This window comes from Macadamia integrifolia, chromosome 2 (assembly GCF_013358625.1).
Source record: "Macadamia integrifolia cultivar HAES 741 chromosome 2, SCU_Mint_v3, whole genome shotgun sequence".
NCBI classification, from domain to species: Eukaryota; Viridiplantae; Streptophyta; class Magnoliopsida; order Proteales; family Proteaceae; genus Macadamia; species Macadamia integrifolia.
The window spans coordinates 43851653-43871482 of record NC_056558.1 but is presented as its reverse complement, the minus strand read 5'-3'; the positions used below and the strand labels follow the sequence as shown (position 1 = coordinate 43871482).

Genomic DNA, 19830 nt, shown 5'->3' with positions numbered 1-19830 from the left:
CCTTTAAAACCTCTCAAATTTCTTCTTCTTGTCTTCTAAACATATTCTCTTTCTTCTTATTCTCTAATCGCAGATCAGGTATACATACGTTTTCCTCTTTAGCCCTGTGAAATTGATCATAGAGGGAAGACATAGGTAATTTCCCCAAATCGCAACGCAGGTAAAGTCCAACAGACGTATTTTTTATTAAGCTTCGTGCTTCATTTGGTTGCATATTTACATTATTCTCCATCTATTCCAATAGGATTTCTTCTTCTTGAACTCTGATGAGAAAACCCTAAAAGGAAGATTCAGAGAGAGAGAGAGAGAGAGAGAGAGACCAGAGTGAGGAGGGAGAGGGAGAAATCACTAGCAAACAGAGCACAGTTCATTGAAATTTTTTTTTTTGGCACACAGTACAGAGACACTCCTTCGCCCACATCTGTCGACTTCTTCACCTGAGAATCAGGTACATGTCCTCGGTTCACTATGATCTCTTCACTGTGGTTTGATTGGTTGTGTGCTCGTATCTCTGATATTGTTTGTGTATTTGGATTGATACATTTCATATTCTCTGTGAAAATTTTCTCCATTTTAGTGTCTTGGTTCAATCTGGATTTAAGGATTATACCTATTGCAAGATCATTTTCTTGTTGGATATCAGAATAAGGTTCCTTTATTGGGGGTGAGAAAAATAGTTGTATTTGCCTGCAAAGACTTGAGGTTTTCCTTCCTTTTATGCTATCCCATGTATTTTTTGTTGGATATCATATTAGGTTCATTTGTTGTTGGATTTCAATGAATTTATTTCCCCTATACTGTTACACTTCTAGACTCCAGACATATGTTAATGTGTCTCATAAATGAATGAATACCGAATTAGTTGTAATTATCTGTATAAAGAAATGAATACAATTTTTTTTTTTTATCAAAAAAAAAAAAGAATAGGAAACAGCTGCACAAATGTTTGTTCTTCTACTTTAAGTTGGGTGTATTGCAAATTCATTCGACTCAAATCTCCATGAGTTTTCCCTGGACAAACGTGGGTTATATTTAGTATTAGTAACATAGAAACACCCAGCAATACTCATGGAAATACTCGTCATATTATCCTAAACTAAAATTAGGATTGCCACTCAGTATGGAAAGGACTCAGATCTCCATAAGCTTTCCCTGGACAAATTTGGATTATACATAGTAAGTTAGTAACACCCGGCAGTACTCATGGAATACTTGTTATATTACCCTAAACTGAAATTAGGATTGCCACTCAGTATGAGAAGAGATCTTTGATATCCTCTTGAGTAATTTGTTGCAGAAACAATGTAGTTTTTACTTTTTGAATTTTGTTCAAATGTTCATGAAAGAAACAAAGGTGGGGGTGAATTACTTTATTAAAAATCCCATTTTCAGCCAGAAAGTGAAGCTTTGAAGAATTCCCCTTCTTCTTCTTCCCCTTCTTTTTTTTTTTTCATGAGAAACCACTTTTGATATAGGCTGATAACCGAGGATGTGGTATGTTTGTATGGTTGAAAGATGAAATACATATCTCTACCATACAACACACATTATGTTCAGAAAGCTCACCATCAACATCATTCACACCACCGTCCATTTCGAACGAGTACATGAAAGGATATCTGGAAGAGACACTTAAAGGATTAGAGGACAAAACAAATAAGATGAAAGACATCCTCCATGCATTCAAGTATTTAGACTTGGACAAAAAGTGAAAATTTGGAAAATTATGTAATAATTAACTTGGACAAGGCATTGTTAGTTATGTATTTTATTCATCATTTTGAAACCATGTTTTTTTTAGTTGGTATGTAATACTTTATTATCCCAAAGGATTTGTATGCTTATAGTATTTTAATGTTATTTCTGTAATTATTAACTTAAAAGAAAAGAAAAGAGGAAAAAAAAAAAAATGTTTCTAAAACAAGCATTACCATAGAAAAATTTGTCCTTTTTTTATTATAAAACTGTTATAGAAACAGATTCACCAAACAGCCTTAAATCGTTTAAAAACGGCATTTTGACACATAAACTGAAATTTCCGTTTTTGACACAAAATGGAGTTTCTGGAACAGAAACGATACCAAACGGACTGTTAGTCCGGTTCTGAGGTGCGACTCTGACTCTGGATCCTAGCCTAATGAGGGCTAACCAACCGCTATTGGTAGCCAGGAAAAGAAAAAGAAGAAAAAATCAAAATCTTTTTTCTTTTTCAAATTAACGAAAAAGATACATAAATTAATCATTACATTCATATGATTTTTTATTTCATTATAATTTTTATATAACCTGGGAAAGTCTAGAAATGGTTATTATTTCGAAATGCACTTAGACATGGTTTAAAATAATCGTATAAATCAATTGTCATATTTGCTGACCTATAAAAATTTGATGATCTATCATTTCACTTATATTTTTTTCAATAGTTCAGCTGCGATGTTTCAAAAATCGGATTGAAATCAGTAGAATGCCATATTAGAATCAAAAACGATTTCAATTTGTAATGATTCTATACAATGAAAATTGATTCAATAAAAATAAAAGAAAGTTTGATATTGGATATTATTTGTTTTCTCTAACCACCAAAAATACAGACAAGATAAATTAAGAGACTAACTTTTTGACTTAATCAATAAGTTTCTTGAACCAAAGACTCCAAAAAATTGAGATCTAAAGAAATTTATCCTTCCTCTTTTTTATCTCATTTCTTCTAATTCAAGCAAATTCTTGGCCTCATTGAATATGAAGGATTCATTGGAGATTGATCAATTATCATTGAGATCACTTTTAAGACTTTGCAAAATATTTTTAATTACATCTAGGGTGTGTGATTGGTCTTTTATTTTATTTTTATCATAAAAGTAGAGAGTAATGTCTACAATGTTTCATCAAATTGCCATGAGTACTACTTGTTAAGGCTTTACAAGAAGAATCCACATCCAAGCAATGGAACTTCATCCTTGTAAAAATTATAAAAAAGTATAACTGTGCTACCCTATAAAGAGATCTTGATGCCCCTTGAGTTGGGATATCAGCTCCCAACCCTATTGGAGCCATCCATATATCTTATCTTCTCTTTATCTCTATCGTTTTGGCAAATTTATTGAAAAGGCACCATAAGAATTCCATGAAGTAGTAAAACTCTAAAATCAAAAACCCATGATACCTTAAACATGAAATCTAGACATACAAACTTCTGAGAATACTATTGTTTATCTTTATTATTACAATTTTATTCTCTAGATTGTTTGTGTTATTATTAGAGCTTTGTTTGGAATTAATACTATTGGTTTCACCATTTTCATTAAATCCTTTCAAGAGCTTCTCATATTTTATTTTATTTTTTACTTAGATTTTTGTTAGTATTCTATATTATTTATTTATATAAATAATACAATTTGAGAAGGTGCCAACTACACGCACGTGTTATAAGCTTGGCAATACATCCTACTTATTGTATGCTAGATGGCGATCCACTTGGCCATCGAATTTTGGTGCACAAGTACATTTTCTATATGCCTATAAAATTTCATCCCAAACCGAATTTTATGCATGAAAAAAAAAAGAAGTCAAAAGACGGTTAATTAGTTAACTATGAGCCGAGCTTTCAAAATATTTAAGTGTAAATGATACAAGTTTTTTTTCGTATAATTGAATATGGAATTTGGCACTTGGCAATCATCATCTATGTGCCCAAAATCAATTGGAACATGTTGTTAAGCTTCGCAACACATCCACGATCAAATTTTCGCCATAATGTTTTTATTTTATTTAACTAATTAAATTATTGTACTCTTTTTATTTACATATTAAGATTTCTTTATGTTTCCTTATATAGTTTTTTATTGTGCGATATTGCTATTGATTATTCCTTTTTCATCTTTTAAGTTTCAACATCAAGTAAGTAATTTTAGCTAATTTAGTCATATCATTGCAAAGTATTCTACTTACATTATTTGTTCAACGTTTTAAATTAACAAACATAATTGAAGTCTACGCAAATATTACACTATTATTAAGTTTTGAAAATTATAATTAGAAGGATAGAATTTAACCGTCATGCCTTAGGCTATATTTTACCAAAGAAGTTTTAAGCCACGTAGACTTTTTCATTTAAATCATAGTCATTCATGTAGTATTTATTACACAAACAACAAAAGTTAAAGCCTAGTTACCATCTTCCTCTTTCACTATCTCTGTACTACAATGGATTTTTATTGTAGTTGCTATTACTGTTTACTTATTACAGGTTCATCAAAACCAAATTGTTGCTACATCGGATAATCTTAATCCTCTCTTGGTTATTAAGAATGTTAGTGTTGGATTACCGATTAGAACTTGTTATCTGATTCATGGTTCAGTGTTGCTTTGTTTAATGTTACAAATCTGAATGACTCCCAGTTATCTTTACCACTACCCACATTAAGTTATCCTATATTAATTTGTGTAGGAGTTTTCAACGACACCTGAAAAGATTTAGATGAGCCCATGGAATTTTGTTTTAAGGCCACATTATTTTGATGAAGTCGGGATTTATGATGTCTGAACAATATTGGGAAGCTACGGCTAACGGTTTATAGAATGGGTTGAGGAAAGTGAACATTTTAGGTCGAATTAGTCAAGAGATATGGACGGATTTCCAAATTTTGAAGGATATGTTACCAATTTCAACTGATCATGCATGGCCTTGGTTCTCTTTTGCATTCTTTCTTGAAATTGGAAGCTATTAGATCAAACACCAAGAAATACGAAAAATAAAGAGAATAGATTCGCACGACACAGAGATTTAACGAGGTTCACACACCAGGGTGGTGTGCTACGTCCTCGGGCGAAGAAGAAAATTTTTCACTATGCAGAAGAGAGATTACACCCAAGCAGCAGCGAGAAAACTCGCCCTGAAACCCTAGCTCTAAAAACCCCCAAAATACAATGACATTCTCAACAAGCAACAGTACATTATATATACTCTAAGTTGCGAGTCGACCCATCGGGTCGCGGTTGATCCGGTTGAACCATACCTATCGGCACAACCCCTCTACTTCCATCACAGATCTGAAAAAACTTTCCATTCGGGTAGCCACCAAAATATGTCGGAGCGGGTCAATCTTCAAAATGGGCCAAGAATTAGAGACAAACTTAACAAATCTCCACCTTGGCTTGAATTCTCCTCCAACAAATAAACAAATAGCTAAAATCTTCATTTTCTCCAATAGCCCTCCAAAGGACTGAACTCAAATACGGCAAACACTAAGTAAGTTTAAGCAATGCTCGAACTTACCAACACACAAAGGCTTAGTTAACATATCAGCTGGATTGTCTTCAATACCAATCTTCAACACTTGAATATTACCTTGAGCAATTATCTCTTTTATGAAGTGATACCGAACATCAATGTGCTTTGTCCTCTTATGATACGTCGGATCTTTAGTCAAGTGAATAGTACTCTGGCTATCACAATGGACAACAGTCACCCCATGATCCATGCTGAGTTCTCCCAACAAACCTCTAAGTCAAATAGCTTCTTTAACTGCCTCAGTCACTGCTATAAACTCTGCTTCAGTAGTAGATAATGTAACTGTAGCCTGTAAAGTAGCTTTCCAACTAATCATACTTTCTCTAAGAGTAAATACATGGCCTATGAGTGACCTCCTCTTGTCAAGATCACCTACATAATCTAAATCAACATAACCAGATAAACTATCACTATTCCTCCCAAACTCCAAACAAACACCAGAGGCCCCTTTCAAGTACCTAAGTAGCCACTTCACTGCTTCCCAATGAGCTTTACCTAGACATGACAAATATCTGCTCACCACCCTAACAGTTTGTGAAATGTCAGGACGAGTGCAAACCATAGCATACATAACGGAGCCAACTGCACTAGAGTATGGAACACGTGACATGTACTCCACCTCTTCATTTGTCTTAGGTGATAGAGCAGTTGAAAGTCTAAAATGAGATACAAGAGGAGTAGTTATAGGTTTGGCATCTTTCATGCCAAAATGATTCAATACCTTCTTAGTGTACTTCTGTTGAGATAGCCACAGCTTTCCTGCTCTTCTATCTTTCATGATCTCCATACCAAGGATCTTCCTTGCTGCCCCAAAATCTTTCATCTCAAATTCAGAACTTAATTGTTCTTTCAACCTGTTGACCTCATTCCTCTCTTTTGCTGCAATCAACATATCATCAAACATAAAGCAACAAATATATGAATGACCAATCAAAGAGCTTTCTAAAATAAACACAACAATCATATTGACACATAGAGTATCCAAAACTAGTCACAACTAAATCAAACCTTTTATACCACTATCTAGGAGACTGTTCAAATCATATAGGGACTTCTTCAACAAGCATACATGGTACCTTCAATAACAAACCTTTCAGGTTGATACATATAAATCTATTATTCTAGTTCACTATGCAAGAATGTTATTTTCACATCAAGTTACTCCAACTCCAAATCATGCATAGCAACTAAAGCAAGTAGGACACGAATAGAACTATGCTTAATAACAGGTGAGAAAAATATCATTAAAATCAATTCCTTGCACCTGACTGTAGCCCTTTGCAACAAACATGCCTTGTACCTAGCATCTTCAACACCTGAGGCAGATTCCTTCTTCTTAAAGATTCATTTGTAATCAATAATTTTCTTCCCTGTTCTCAGCTTGACAAGCTCCCAAGTCTGATTTTTATGAAGAGATTTCATCTCCTCATTCATGGCAATCAGCCATTTTGTAGAATCAATTGAAGCAACAGCTTCAGAATATGTTGCAGGCTCACTATTTTCAATTGTATCTGCAACAGACAATGCATAAGCAACAAATTCAGCATGCCCATATTTTTGTGACTGCCTAATAATCCTCCTTGGTCTATCCTTGGTAATGTTGTATCACTCTTCTTCTTGATTGTTTTGAGCATCATCTCCTTCAATAAAAGTAGGCAGCTGAACTGAAGTAGATTGTGTTTTGTTTGAAGATTAACCACCAATTTTAAACTCCAACTTCTCTCTAGATTTTTATTGACTTTCATCACAATGAACAAGAGTTACTTTCCTCGGATGCAACATAGTAGATTCATCAAAAGTAACATCTCTGCTAATAAGAAATTTCAGAGACTTTAGATCAGGACACCACAACCTGTATCCTGTTACTCTAGATCCATACCCAAGAAAAATGCATTTCTTAGCCCTAGGCTCCAACTTTCCTTCATTTACATGTTTATAAACAGGACATCCAAATACTTTTAAATTTGAGCAGTCTACAGGTTTACCTAACCAAACTTCTTCTGGAGTCTTACACTCAATAGCTGTGTAAGGAGATCGATTCACCAACAAGGTTGCTGTGTTAAGCGCTTCTTCCAGAACTCCTTGTCCAATCCTGCATTTGATAACATACACATTGTCTTTTCTAATAAGGTTCTATTTATACGCTCTGCCACTCCATTTTGCTGGGGTGTTTTAACAACTGTATGGTGTTTTGCAATACCTTCATTTTTGCATAACTTATTAAAGTCATATTCACAAAACTCTAGGCCATTATTGATTCTCAACCTTTGAATTTGTTTCCCAGTCTGCTTCTCAAGTAAATTCTTTCACTGTTTGAAAGTGACAAATACTTTATTTTTGTGCTTCAAGAAATTGACCCAAACCTTTCTAGATAAATCATCAATGAAAGTAAGCAAGTACCTTTCACCAGCCCCCTTTGAAACAACCCTGGAGGGCCCCCAGGTCTGAATGAATGTAGTTCAAAGTTCTCTTGGTCCTGTGAATAGTAGTATAGAAAACTGACTCTTTTCTGTTTTCCAAACACACAATGCTCACAGAACTTCATTGCTCTTATACTCTGACCACACAACAAGTCCATTTTACTTAATGATGCCATCCTTCTTTCACTCATATGGCTTAACCTCATGTGCTATAAATTTGTGACATCTGATTCAGACATAGATGATGAAGCTGCAGCAATAGACCCAGTGACTGTAGTCCCCTGCAACACATACAAACTGTCAACCTTAATTCTTTTCATCAACAAGATAACACCCTTGCTAATCTTTATGACTCTACCTTCAGTTATATACTTGCACCCATTTGAATCAAGAGCGCCTAAACTGATGAGATTCTTCTTCAAATCAGGGACATGCCTGATATTAGACAAAGTTCTGACAATGCCATTATACATCTTGATATTGATTGTTCTCATTTCAATAGTCTTATAAGAAGTATTATTTTCCATCAATACAACTTCACCTTGAACTGATTCGTATGTGGAGAACCATTCATGATTGGGACACATATGGTAGGAAAATCAGAGTTAAGAATCCATTTATCTTGTGATCTAACTCTATCATCAGTCACCAAAAGCATATCAGACTCACTCTCATCTTAAGAAATAATAGCTTCTGCAGAATCATCTCTTTTCTGTTGATTTTGAACACCATCACCTGCTTTCTGCTTATTTAAAAACTTATAGCATTCAGATTTAATATACCCTTTTTTCTTACAGTAATTACAGGTCAAATTCTTGTGTTTAGATTTTGATTTAGCCCTTTTTTTGTCACTATCTGAACCCCTTTCATTCGTTCTCCCTCTAGCTACCAAACCAACACCATCAGATTTATTGGTAGCTGTCAACTCATCATCAATCTTCTGCTTACTTTACAGATTTTTTTTGACATCCTCAATAGAGATTTTCTCTCTACCATAAATCATAGTATCCCTAAAATGCTTATAAGATGGAGCCAGAGAACATAACAATAATATGGCTAAATTTTTATCGTTTATTTTAACATCTATCATTTTTAAATCAGTAACAATAGAATTGAACTCAGATATGTGGGATTTTATAGAAGTACTTTCACATATATGAAGAATATACAGTAATTACTTAAATCTCAACCTATTGGTGAGGGATTTAGTGAGGTAGAGATTCTCTAACTTCACCCATAACTCTACAGTCGTTTTCTTTGAGAGAACTTTCTGTAGAACATCATTCGAAAGACACAACTAAAAAGTTGAAAGGGATTTATCATCCAAATCGTTCAAATCATCATCGAACATAGTTGCAGGTTTCTTCGCCTTTTCAAATAGGGTTTTCTTCAAACCCTGCTACGTGAGAACAACCATCATTCAAACCTGCCATAAACTAAAACTGATGTTGCCGTCAAACCTATCAATATCGTATTTCGTTGAAGCCATGGATCGAAGTAACTCAAAGCTCTGATATCAGTTTGTTAGATCAAACACTAAGAAACATAAAAAATAAAGTGACAATAGATCTGCATGATACAGAGATTTAACGAGGCTCACACACCAGGGTGGTGTGCTACGTCCTCGGGCAAAGAAAAAAATGTTTAACTATGCAAAAAAGAGATTACACCTAAGTAGCGACGAGAAAACTCGCCCTGAAACCCTAGCTCTAAAAACCCCCAAAATATAATGACTTTCTCAACAAGCAATAGTACATTATATATATTCCAAGTCGTGGGTCGACCCATCGGGTCACGATCGATCCAGTTGAACTATACCGCGGGGACTACGCCCCCACACCTCCATACAAGATCAATGATAGGCTCCAAGCTTGGACCTATTGGGCCAACCCCTTTATTTCTATCACATATCTCATAAAACTTTATATTTGGGTCGCCACCAAAATATGTCGGAGCAGGTCAATCTTCAAAACGGGTCAAGAATTCGAGACAAACCTAACAAAAACCATTTTTGCTAATTTGGCATACATCTATGTTAAGGATGATGAAATTGTTTAGATTATCAAAGATTCAATAAATAAATCTAGACACAGAAGAACTCATTTTTATTTTTCAAGGACTTCTGTATATAAGGACTCTAGGTTCTAATTTATCTTCCTTTTTAATTACATGAAAAAAGAAGAAGCTTAGTTACTAAAACCAGGGGAGGATTTTCATGAATGACCACGCATAAGGCGAGGATGGGTTATGAACTATGAAGTGTCAAATGAAGGGCTTTTAGTCATTTCAAGCCCTTTTATAGAGAGGGACTGGACCTTGCATATATGGAACCTTTTGACCTAAAACTACGAGGGAGATTGAAACTATCATACTATTCCCCAAAACCCATTCTATCTATCTTTTTTTTTTTTTTTTTTTTTTAAATGTTGTGTCAAAATTATTAGAGAACGAAAGAAAAAAAAATTACAAATACAAATGGGAGATTCATCCTAAACCACTCGAAGAAATACCTTAGGAACCTAAGCCAACAGCAAATCACTTTCCTAATTACTTACCAAGTAGCAGTTCATATGTCAAATTTGTTTGACAACTTGTCCATATATATCATGAATTTATCAATTGTCAAAATTATAAATCAACTTGATACATGTGCATAAAAAGAAAGGGAAATTACACCAAGATTGCTAATGTTTAGGATGACTACAAGTCTACAATAGGGTCACATAACATGTGAAACTTAGGGCTTGTTTGATTTTGTTTCCAGAAACATGTTTTTCAGTTTTTCTATGTTCAGAAATGGAAAAACACCCTAAAAACTGTTTGATTTTTCTGTTTCGTTTCACTTGTTTTTAGAAAACAGAAATAGAAATTTATGCCTATTTCTGTGTCTAGAAACAAGAATGGAGAAACAAGTTAGACTTGTTTTTTTGTTTCTAAAAGCAATTGAGAAGGACAAAAATTGTGAAAAACCTGACACTTCACTTGACTTACCCGAACCCCAACCTATTGTTGAAACTTCTTGCTATCCAGATGCGGCAATTCCAACCTTATTGTGCGAAGCTCACGGTTTTGGATTACCTTCATCATTTTGAAGCTCATCTCCACGAAGCATACCTGCAACTCCGAAGTCATGCCTTCACTCGTGAGTTGCATACCTATAACGTCGTGCCTTCACTCATGTCTTGAACTCGACTACCCTGTTGAAAATGTATTGGAAAACAGAAAAATCAAACACTTTTTTGTAATTCCAAAAAATCGTTTCTTAGCAAAGAAACAGAAAAATCTATTTCTATTGTTTCTAAACACGGAAACTTGAGAAACAAAATCAAACGGGCCCTTAATGTCTTTACCATTTTTCTTTTAAACTTAACGACCTCAGCACAAATGTTATAGCTTAGGGTCTTAGACTAATGGTTGAGAACGAATTAACCAAAGTACTCATATATATATATATATTTATATTATTATTTTTTTTTAATGATGTTAAGTGGAAAGATACAATTCAACTACCATGATTTAAACAATTTTAAATGTTAACTTGGATCATAATCATTCATTTAGTATTATAAATCATGACTAGCACAATCGTATCATATTTCAGTTTTAAAATTGTCATGATGTCACCAAAAGGTGTACTAGGTTGGAACCACTTGATCCAATTAAACGCCCTTCAAATTTGAAAACAACAATGGGTAAAATGTCAATTGAAGAATAGGGCCTTCCTCGATAGATTAAGGCCATAAGGTTTATATGGCAACGTTTCTACACCAAATTAGTATTTGTATATATGATCATAAAACGTAGATCAACGGCAGGCTAGGGTTGGATTTCAGGTCTGAGGCTAGGGTTCGGAGTGTTTAAACATATGTTGAGTATATTTAAGATGAGGCAAATGGATTTGTGTATCCTTATTTTTTTAATTATTCTAATAGTATTTTTTTTTTTTTTGTAGAACTTTCTTTTAATAGTTAAGTGAGAGTCTGAGACAAGGATCATTCTTAAGTATTAAAGACTTAAGAGTCGGATCGACCTTGAATGGCAAAACATGGTAGGGTCAAGGTCAATAAAGTTAATCGGGCTCAATCGGACCCAAATGTGGGGCCGATCAGTGTGGTTGGGCTCGGCAAGGTTCGGCGTTGATGGGATTCAGGGTTGGACTGGGGTTTTAAAAAGCTTGACCAAACCCGACTTTGCTGCATACCTGTGTTGTATGGTAAATTGGAAGAAAAAAAATAGGGTCATTTACATCAACCTCCCCTAACGTTTGCCTATATTACATTCTTTCACTCTAAAAATTTTGTTTATTATATTTAAACCCAAATAACTAACATCGTGAGCATATTTTTAGCGTCGGTTTAATAAGTGGATAAAATTTTACTAAAAATCCTATTTTGCCCTTATTGTGTTCAACATACCCCCTTGATTTTCTGCATAAAATTAAGTGGGAAGTAATTGGTGCGGTCTGAAGATATTTTTCAGAGTGACAATAATTACACTAATAAGTAAGTTTTACTTTTGAGCTCGAAATTAGAATCATCATTCTCTGAGCTTACACTGAAATCTTAAACCTAATATTAGCTCCTTAAAGTATAATTAAAATTTAAAGCTCAAGTAGTTCAACTGGAGTGGTGGTGCTGTTACTCGGAGGGGGAAGAGCAAGAAGAGCAGGGGAAGGAGACGGTGCCACAGCTGTAATCTAATAGAAACGGTACGCTCATACCTAATATTACAACTGGGATTGAGAACCCTTCCACCTTGCTTGGCTCTACAGCAGTTAGGGAGACCAGCGATGGCACCCATTAGGCATGTGTTAGTCGTTCCCTGATAAATCCGGGAGTGAAACAATACAGATTCTGAAATTGGGTAAACTAGCTTCTTGAGTTGCAAATCTCTCTGAATCAGAGAGCTACAGTGACAGCCTTGTTCATGGTATCTGCCAAAAGCTGATTAAACCGAGTTGGGTTGGAGATGTTCTATGTATTCCACATGGAGGAGCCAGGGGTTTCGCTGCACACATCGCGGGTGACATCGCCTCTGCAAAAGTAGAGGTCGTAAACGACGTTGGGGCTCCGGCCAACGGTGGCGTTGCGGTAAGCGTTGTTAGAGTTGGAGGAGAGAGAAGAGAGGAGGGTATTGAGGTTGGACTGGTAGTTACTATTGGAAGCGTAGAGAGTTGTGTTGGAGCAAATGGTGTAGAGGTACACAAGGTCGGCGCAGTTGGATAAGCTAATCAGGAAAGAGAGGGTGACGAAGAAGAAGAGAAACACTAGTTGGGTTCTTGGAGTTGTGTCCATTAATGGTTCGATTGTTCCTCAAATTCTCCACCTCCACCGACTGATGCCGGAAGAAGAGGAGGGGTAATTATGTCATTTTATATTATAAAATTAATACTAGTCTAACTATGTTATTTTTTTAGATTTAAATGTAATAAATGATTTTTTAAGGAGAGATGTAATATAGGCAAACGCTAGGGGAGATTGATGTAAATCATCAAAAAAATATATATTTATGTCATTAAAAAAATAAAATAACAAAAACACGTAAACATGCATATTAATATATATATATATATATATATATATTGGTGAAAAGTATGCATATTAATAGAAGTATGTAGTAGCGGTGGCTGCAGTAAAATTGGTTGGTTTTTGATTTTATAAATAACATTAAACTAGGGGAGATTGATGTAAATCATCAAAAAAATATATATTTATGTCATTAAAAAAATAAAATAACGAAAACACGTAAACATGCATATTAATATATATATATATATATATATAATTTTTTTTTCCACACATTTTTTGAATCAGGTTCATTTTAAAAGAAAAACACAAAAATAGATCACATATATATTATATAATAACAATTATAACCTTATGGCAACTAAATGGGGTCGATTAGATAGATCCTGATACGACAGAATTTGTCACCGAATAAAGCGAGGACACGTGGCAACCGAGGGAGGGACGTGTGTCGCCCATCCAATAGAGGCCGCAAGGCTCCAAACCACGTGAAGGGAAGGTTCCTGAAGGGGCAAGGCTCCAAACCACGTGAGGGGAAGATTCCCGAAGGGGGTTTCTGAAACCCTAGGCCCAACAACCCTATAAGAGGAAACCGAAAAGGGACCCAGGAGAGGGACGCCGACATCCACCATTACTCCTGTGAATATACTGTTCTGTCGATCACTAACTTAGGCATCAGAGGACTAATCCCGGAGATACCTCCAGGCTTCTGCCTTCTGTGCTTGTGCAGGATTAACTCGTAGGGGATTTCGGCAGTAACAGATTGGCGTCGTCCGTGGGAACGACAGTAATGTTGGGGAAAACCTACAATCGTAAGAAAACAAGAGCAACGCCGAGCATAAACATGGCGAAGAGGAACCTTCAGAAGGGCTCCCTTCCTCGATAGAAATCGGCAAAGAACGGGGAAACGATGATCGGGAAGGTTCCGCGAGGAACCAGCGTTCTGCTGGATATTAAGTGCGTGGAGTTAGTAATCCTTCACCCCCTCCTAGGGCGCAGAAATATGTGACAAGGGAGCAGTTCGAAGCCCTTCAGGAGAAGTATGATCGAATGGCCGAGGCAATGAAGGAGGTCTCTAAAGCTGTCTCTCAGAAGACCGACGAAGCACCACAAGGCCCCCATATCCAGCTAGAGCGCGCTCAAGACAAGGATCGGAGTAGTACAGGATCGATAAGGTCCGGTCGGAATCATCGAAACCGAGCAATAAGGGAAAGCCCCGCACCCAAAGAAAAGACGCAACGAGCCACCGGGACCAGGCATGGGGAACCATGCCAAGGAGACGGACAGAAACACGAGGACATGGGGTTGAAGCAGATGATCCTAGACCTGAAAAACGAGATCAGGAAGGTAGCGGAAAACCAGAGAGGAACTCGCGAGCCAGACCTCACCAATGACACGGCTCTAGCCAATGAGGTCATGAGGGATCTACCCCCGATCGATTTTCGCCTGCCCAAATATGACACCTATGACGGGTCTGGGGACCCTGTCGACCATCTGGAAGGCTTTAAGGTTGCTATGCAATTTCATCGAGTCTCAAAAAGCATCATGTGCCGCGCCTTGCTTTGACGTTCAGAGGAGCAGCAAGGCTGTGGTACAGCTGCTTGCCGACGAAATCGCTCCACAGCTTCAACGATTTAAGTTACTTCTTCGTGAAGGGATTCTCTAGTTGCCAACCCCTTTAGAAGACCACGTTGAACCTGACTAACGTCAAGCAACATGAAGGGGAGTCACTGCGAAACTACATGAAGCGCTTACAGCAAGAGAAGATCACGATTAGAGGTCTGGACCCAAAAGAAGAGTTCACGGCCCTGCTGGGAGGCGTCAAGGATAAGGAGCTAAAAAGGTCTTTGGCGAAGCATACACCGAGGAACCTAGCCGAGTTGAGGGCTCGGTGTGATAAGTACTTTCAAATAGAAGAAACCCTCCAAGCAGATGAAGAAGCTGAAGAGAAGACGTGAAGGAAAAGGATCTCTGGAGCCGATGACAAACCTTCCGAAGAAGGTAAAAGACGAAAGTCCGAACGTGGTTGGGCACCCAGTCCACTGAAGAAGTTCGAGAAATACGCGCCCCTGAACCGAAAACGAATGGATGTGCTAATGCAGATAAAGGACTCCCCAGACGCCAGAGCCATGAAGTGGCTAGGGATGATGGGACGACACCCTAAGAGACGCAATATGGACAAATATTACCACTTTCACAGGGACCACGGCCACACACCAAAGATTGTTGGCACCTGAAAGGGGAAATAGAAGGAATGATCCGAAGAGGATATCTAGGCCGATTCGTAGACCGTGAAAAGGAGGATGCCCAAGACGGTAATGACCGCAGGGATAACTGCCATAGAGACGGCAGAGGCCGCCATGAAAGAAGGGGGCCAGCCCGCAGAGGCAATCAGGAACAACAAAGGGACCGGACACCCGAGGAAGCTGACCATTGCCTCCAGGATGAAAATAAAAGCCCAAATAGGGGTATAGCGACAATCTGTGGAGGCCTAACCACTAGAGAAAGTTCAGTCTCGGCCAGGAAAGCAAAAGCCTATACAAGAAGCGTACATATGGCGGAATGGCCAAACAAGAAGGCAAAGACGGGGACATGGTTATTTCCTTCTCAAATAACGACCTGGAAGGGGTGCACACACCACACGACGATGCCCTAGTAATCACCATGACCATAGCCAATTGCAGAGTAAAAAGGATCTTGGTGGATAACGGCAGTTCAACTAATATCCTATTCCTTGAAGCTTTCCAGAAGATGGGCCTGGACGAGGGAAAGCTGAAGAAGGTCGAACACCCGTTGCAAGGATTCTCTGGTGCCCTGATCAAAGTGGAGAGATCGATTGAGTTGCCAGTAAGAGCCGGTACCAGAGACCGCCAAGTAATAGTCATGATCAACTTCCTGGTAGTAGGCATTATTTCGGCGTACAACGCCATACTAGGGATAGTTGGTTTAATCCTGCTAAAGGCTGTCGTCTCCACTCCACACCTCAAGATAAAGTTCCCAACTAAGAACGGTGTTGGTGAATATCGAGGCGATCAGGAGGCATCCCGGAGGTACTACGCCACCACCTTATGGGAAAAAGAAAAGGCGGGTGAGGCGCTCCCAATAGAAGATCTACACGACGACACCAGTTATCAAAGGGGGGAACCGGCTGAGGAGCTGATACAGGTTGAAGCCAAAGAGGGGCATAACACTCGCCAATTCCAAGTGGAGGCTACAATGCCAAGGCAACAACAAGAAAAACTCATCTCATTCCTCCGAGACAATTCTGACATCTTATCCTGATCAGCCTTGGACATACCTGGAATAAACCGAGAAGTAATAGAACATCATCTGAGTATCAACCCTGACTAAGAAGTCGGTACAGCAGAAGAAGAGGACCTTCACCTCTGAAAGGCAGCGGAAGATAGATGAAGAGGTAGAGAAGTTGCTAAAGGCCCAGTTCATCCGTGAAATCCAATACCCGGAGTGGATATCCAATTTGGTGATGGTCCCAAAGGCAAATGGGAAGTGGAGGATCTGCATCGACTTCACCGATCTAAACAAGGCCTGCCCAAAGGACGGCTACCCCCTGCCGAAGATAAACCTCCTCATCGATGCCACAACAGAACATGAGGCACTGAGCTTCATGGATGCGTACTCAGGGTACAATCAGATCAAGATGTCTAAGGCTGGTGTCCCGAAGACATCCTTTGTGATCGAGGGGGGATTGTACTGCTATGAAGTCATGCCCTTCGGATTAAAAATGCAGGGACCACCTATCAAAGGTTGGTGAATAAGATCTTTAAGGGGATGATTGGCAAAACCATGGAGGTATACATGGATGACATGCTTGTGAAAATCTTGAAGGCAGAACACCATATTCGAGACCTAGAGAATGCGTTCCAGGTGCTGAGGCGGTACGGCATGAAACTGAACCCGACAAAGTGTGCATTCAGAGTAGCATCGGGAAAGTTCCTTGGCTTTATTGTCTCGGAGAGAGGAATTAAAGCCAATCCAGTGAAAATATAGGCCATCCGAGATATGAGGTCACCACAGAATGTGAAGTAAGTCCATGAGCTAACATGTAGAGTCGCCGCCCTAGGATGGTTCATGTCTCGATCGGCTGACAAGTGCCTCCCTTTCTTTAAAGCCTTGAAGGGATCCAAAAAGTTTGAATGGATGAAGGAATGCAAAAAGTCTTCGAACAACTGAAGGAGTACTTGGCTGCACCCCCACTACTGACGAAGCCAAATACGGGGGATACCTTGCAGTTATACCTAGCTGTATCGGCAGTGGCAGTAAGTGCGGTACTGATAAAGGAAGAAGGAAGACAACAACGACCAACATATTACGTCATCCGAATGCTTTTGGACACAGAAATAAGATACAGAAAAGTGGAAAAAATAACATACGCCTTGGTGATAGCGGAAAGAAAGCTGAGGCCCTATTTCCAGTCGCACACGGTGTGTGTGCTCACAGACCAACCACTGAAGAAGATACTACAAAAGCCAGATATATCCGGCCACCTAGTAAACTGGGCCATAGAATTGGGAGAATTTGACATCCAGTACAAGCCAAGAACCGCAATAAAAGCACAGGCTCTAGCGGACTTCATAGCCGAGACAACACTCCCAGATGAACCCAAGAGTCTGTCGAGGCTCAAGCAAAAAGGACTTGGGCCCTGAAGGATGGTGCATCCAACAGCGCGAGAAGCAGCACTGGGATCATACTTGTTAGCCCTAAAGGATTCAAAATCGAGTATGCAATATGGTTTGACTTCGATGCCTCCAACAATGAAGCTGAGTACGAAGCCCTAATAGCCGAAATAAATCTAGCGTGGGCCTTGATGGTACAGGAATTAGTAGTGCATAGTGACTCACAGCTCGTGGTGCGATAGGTGAATGGGGACTATGAAGCCAAGGAATAAAGGATGGTTGAATACTTGAAGACGGTGTGAGAGAAAGTAACAGCCTTCAAGGAGTTCGAGGTAAGGTAGGTGCCACGGGCAGAGAATGCCAGTGCAGACGCGCTGTCATAATTGGCCACGTTCGACTTCATAGACCTTGGGCGATCGGTGTACTTTGAATTATTATCCCATCCAAGCACCGAAGAACCCCATGAGGTATTACCCGTAGGCGAATACGGCCCTAGCTAGATGGATGCCATAATCGAATACCTGAAGGAAGGAACACTCCCTGAGAACAGGGACGAGGCAAGGAAGGTACGAATGCGGTCAGCACACTTCCTTTTGAAGGATGAGACGCTATACAAAATAGGGTTTACCACGTCGTACCTCAAGTGCCTGAACCCTATCGATGGTGACTACGCACTCCGAGAAGTGCATGAAGGGATATACGGCCAACACCTGGCTGAAGAAAGGGTGAAAGGAGAGTCGAAGCCCAGCCTTGAAGGCATCCTGATAGAGCAAAGCTCCTCAGGATTTCGGTAGCTTGCTCCATCTTTGGGCCTCAGTACCTGGAGGACGAACTTGCCTGGTATGCCATATGACATGCGGAGCTCCATCAACTCCTCTTCGGTCATAGTCGAAACTATATTCCTGGCTTCAACCTCCAGGGACTCATTTTCCTGGGCCCTAGAGTCGAGAAGTGTTTGAGATTTTAAAATGTAACCGCAAGCGTACGGATCAGTGTAGCTACGGGTCGAACACAAGGAGAACAACCACTTTATTTTTTTTCTTTTAATGATGCGAAAGTGAACTGATTAATGGTTGTGATCTAATTCCAATTACCGTCCTAAACATATGTATCTAAAATAACGTCCTAACCATTCGTCATCTAAGAATTTAAAGACGCAAGCCACGCAATTAAAATTAAACAAATAAATAACTGAAAATAAACAACCCACGCAATTAAAAAAAAATTAATAAAGGAAAAAATGCTGAAATAAAAATAAAGTAAAAGAAAGGGGATAAAGTTAGAGAGAGACTCACAAGTAGGTTTTTCTACTTAGCTTGAGGGATGCATCATAATATGAGCTTCCCTACTTGATCAGAGAGTCACTCTTACAAGGGTTACTCTACTTGGCTTTAGGAAAAGGGAGATAATTAAAATAAAAGCAATAAATTGATGGTTCTATGGCTAGGAGGGGCAAAGTCAACACATACACTAGCCATGAACCTTGGGGGAAAGGGATAGCAATAATGTAACGACTGAAACTAAAATCCTAAATTAAGAAAGAAAGGGTAGTCAGAAGAGGGAATGAGAGGGGGGAGAGAAGACTATTGAGGGAGCCTACTTACTTAAACTTCAACCCTTGAACTGAAAACTGGATCGATTTGAGATACTACCAGTACTAAAAATCAGATCTTGAATAAACAAAATCTGAAATTTCTAGTACTAGAGAAAACAAATCTGAAGAAAAAATAAATTGAACTTGAAAGACATGTTTCATAGCTTGTTCTTGTCACCTAGAACTAAGCCTAGAACTAAGCCTAGAACTAGAACTTAAAAATTATAGCTTGAATTGCTTAAACAATAAAAATAAAAGACTGAATCAAAAACAAAAGTGCTTGCATTAATTGAATAAAAAGAACTTACAAAAGTGTTTAAAGCATAAACCTAGAACTAGAGCCAGAGAAAGAGAAAACTAGAGAAAG

General features: G+C 38.4%; 1 long non-coding RNA gene across 1 annotated transcript; it reads left to right on the top strand.

Annotated features, from left to right (window-relative positions):
* Window positions 1-73: 73 nt before the first annotated feature.
* On the top strand, window positions 74-1549 carry LOC122066768. Its single transcript, XR_006136463.1, has 3 exons — window positions 74-160; window positions 397-448; window positions 1476-1549. It is a non-coding gene; the product is annotated as an uncharacterized LOC122066768 (long non-coding RNA).
* The last annotated feature ends 18281 nt before the right edge of the window (window positions 1550-19830 follow it).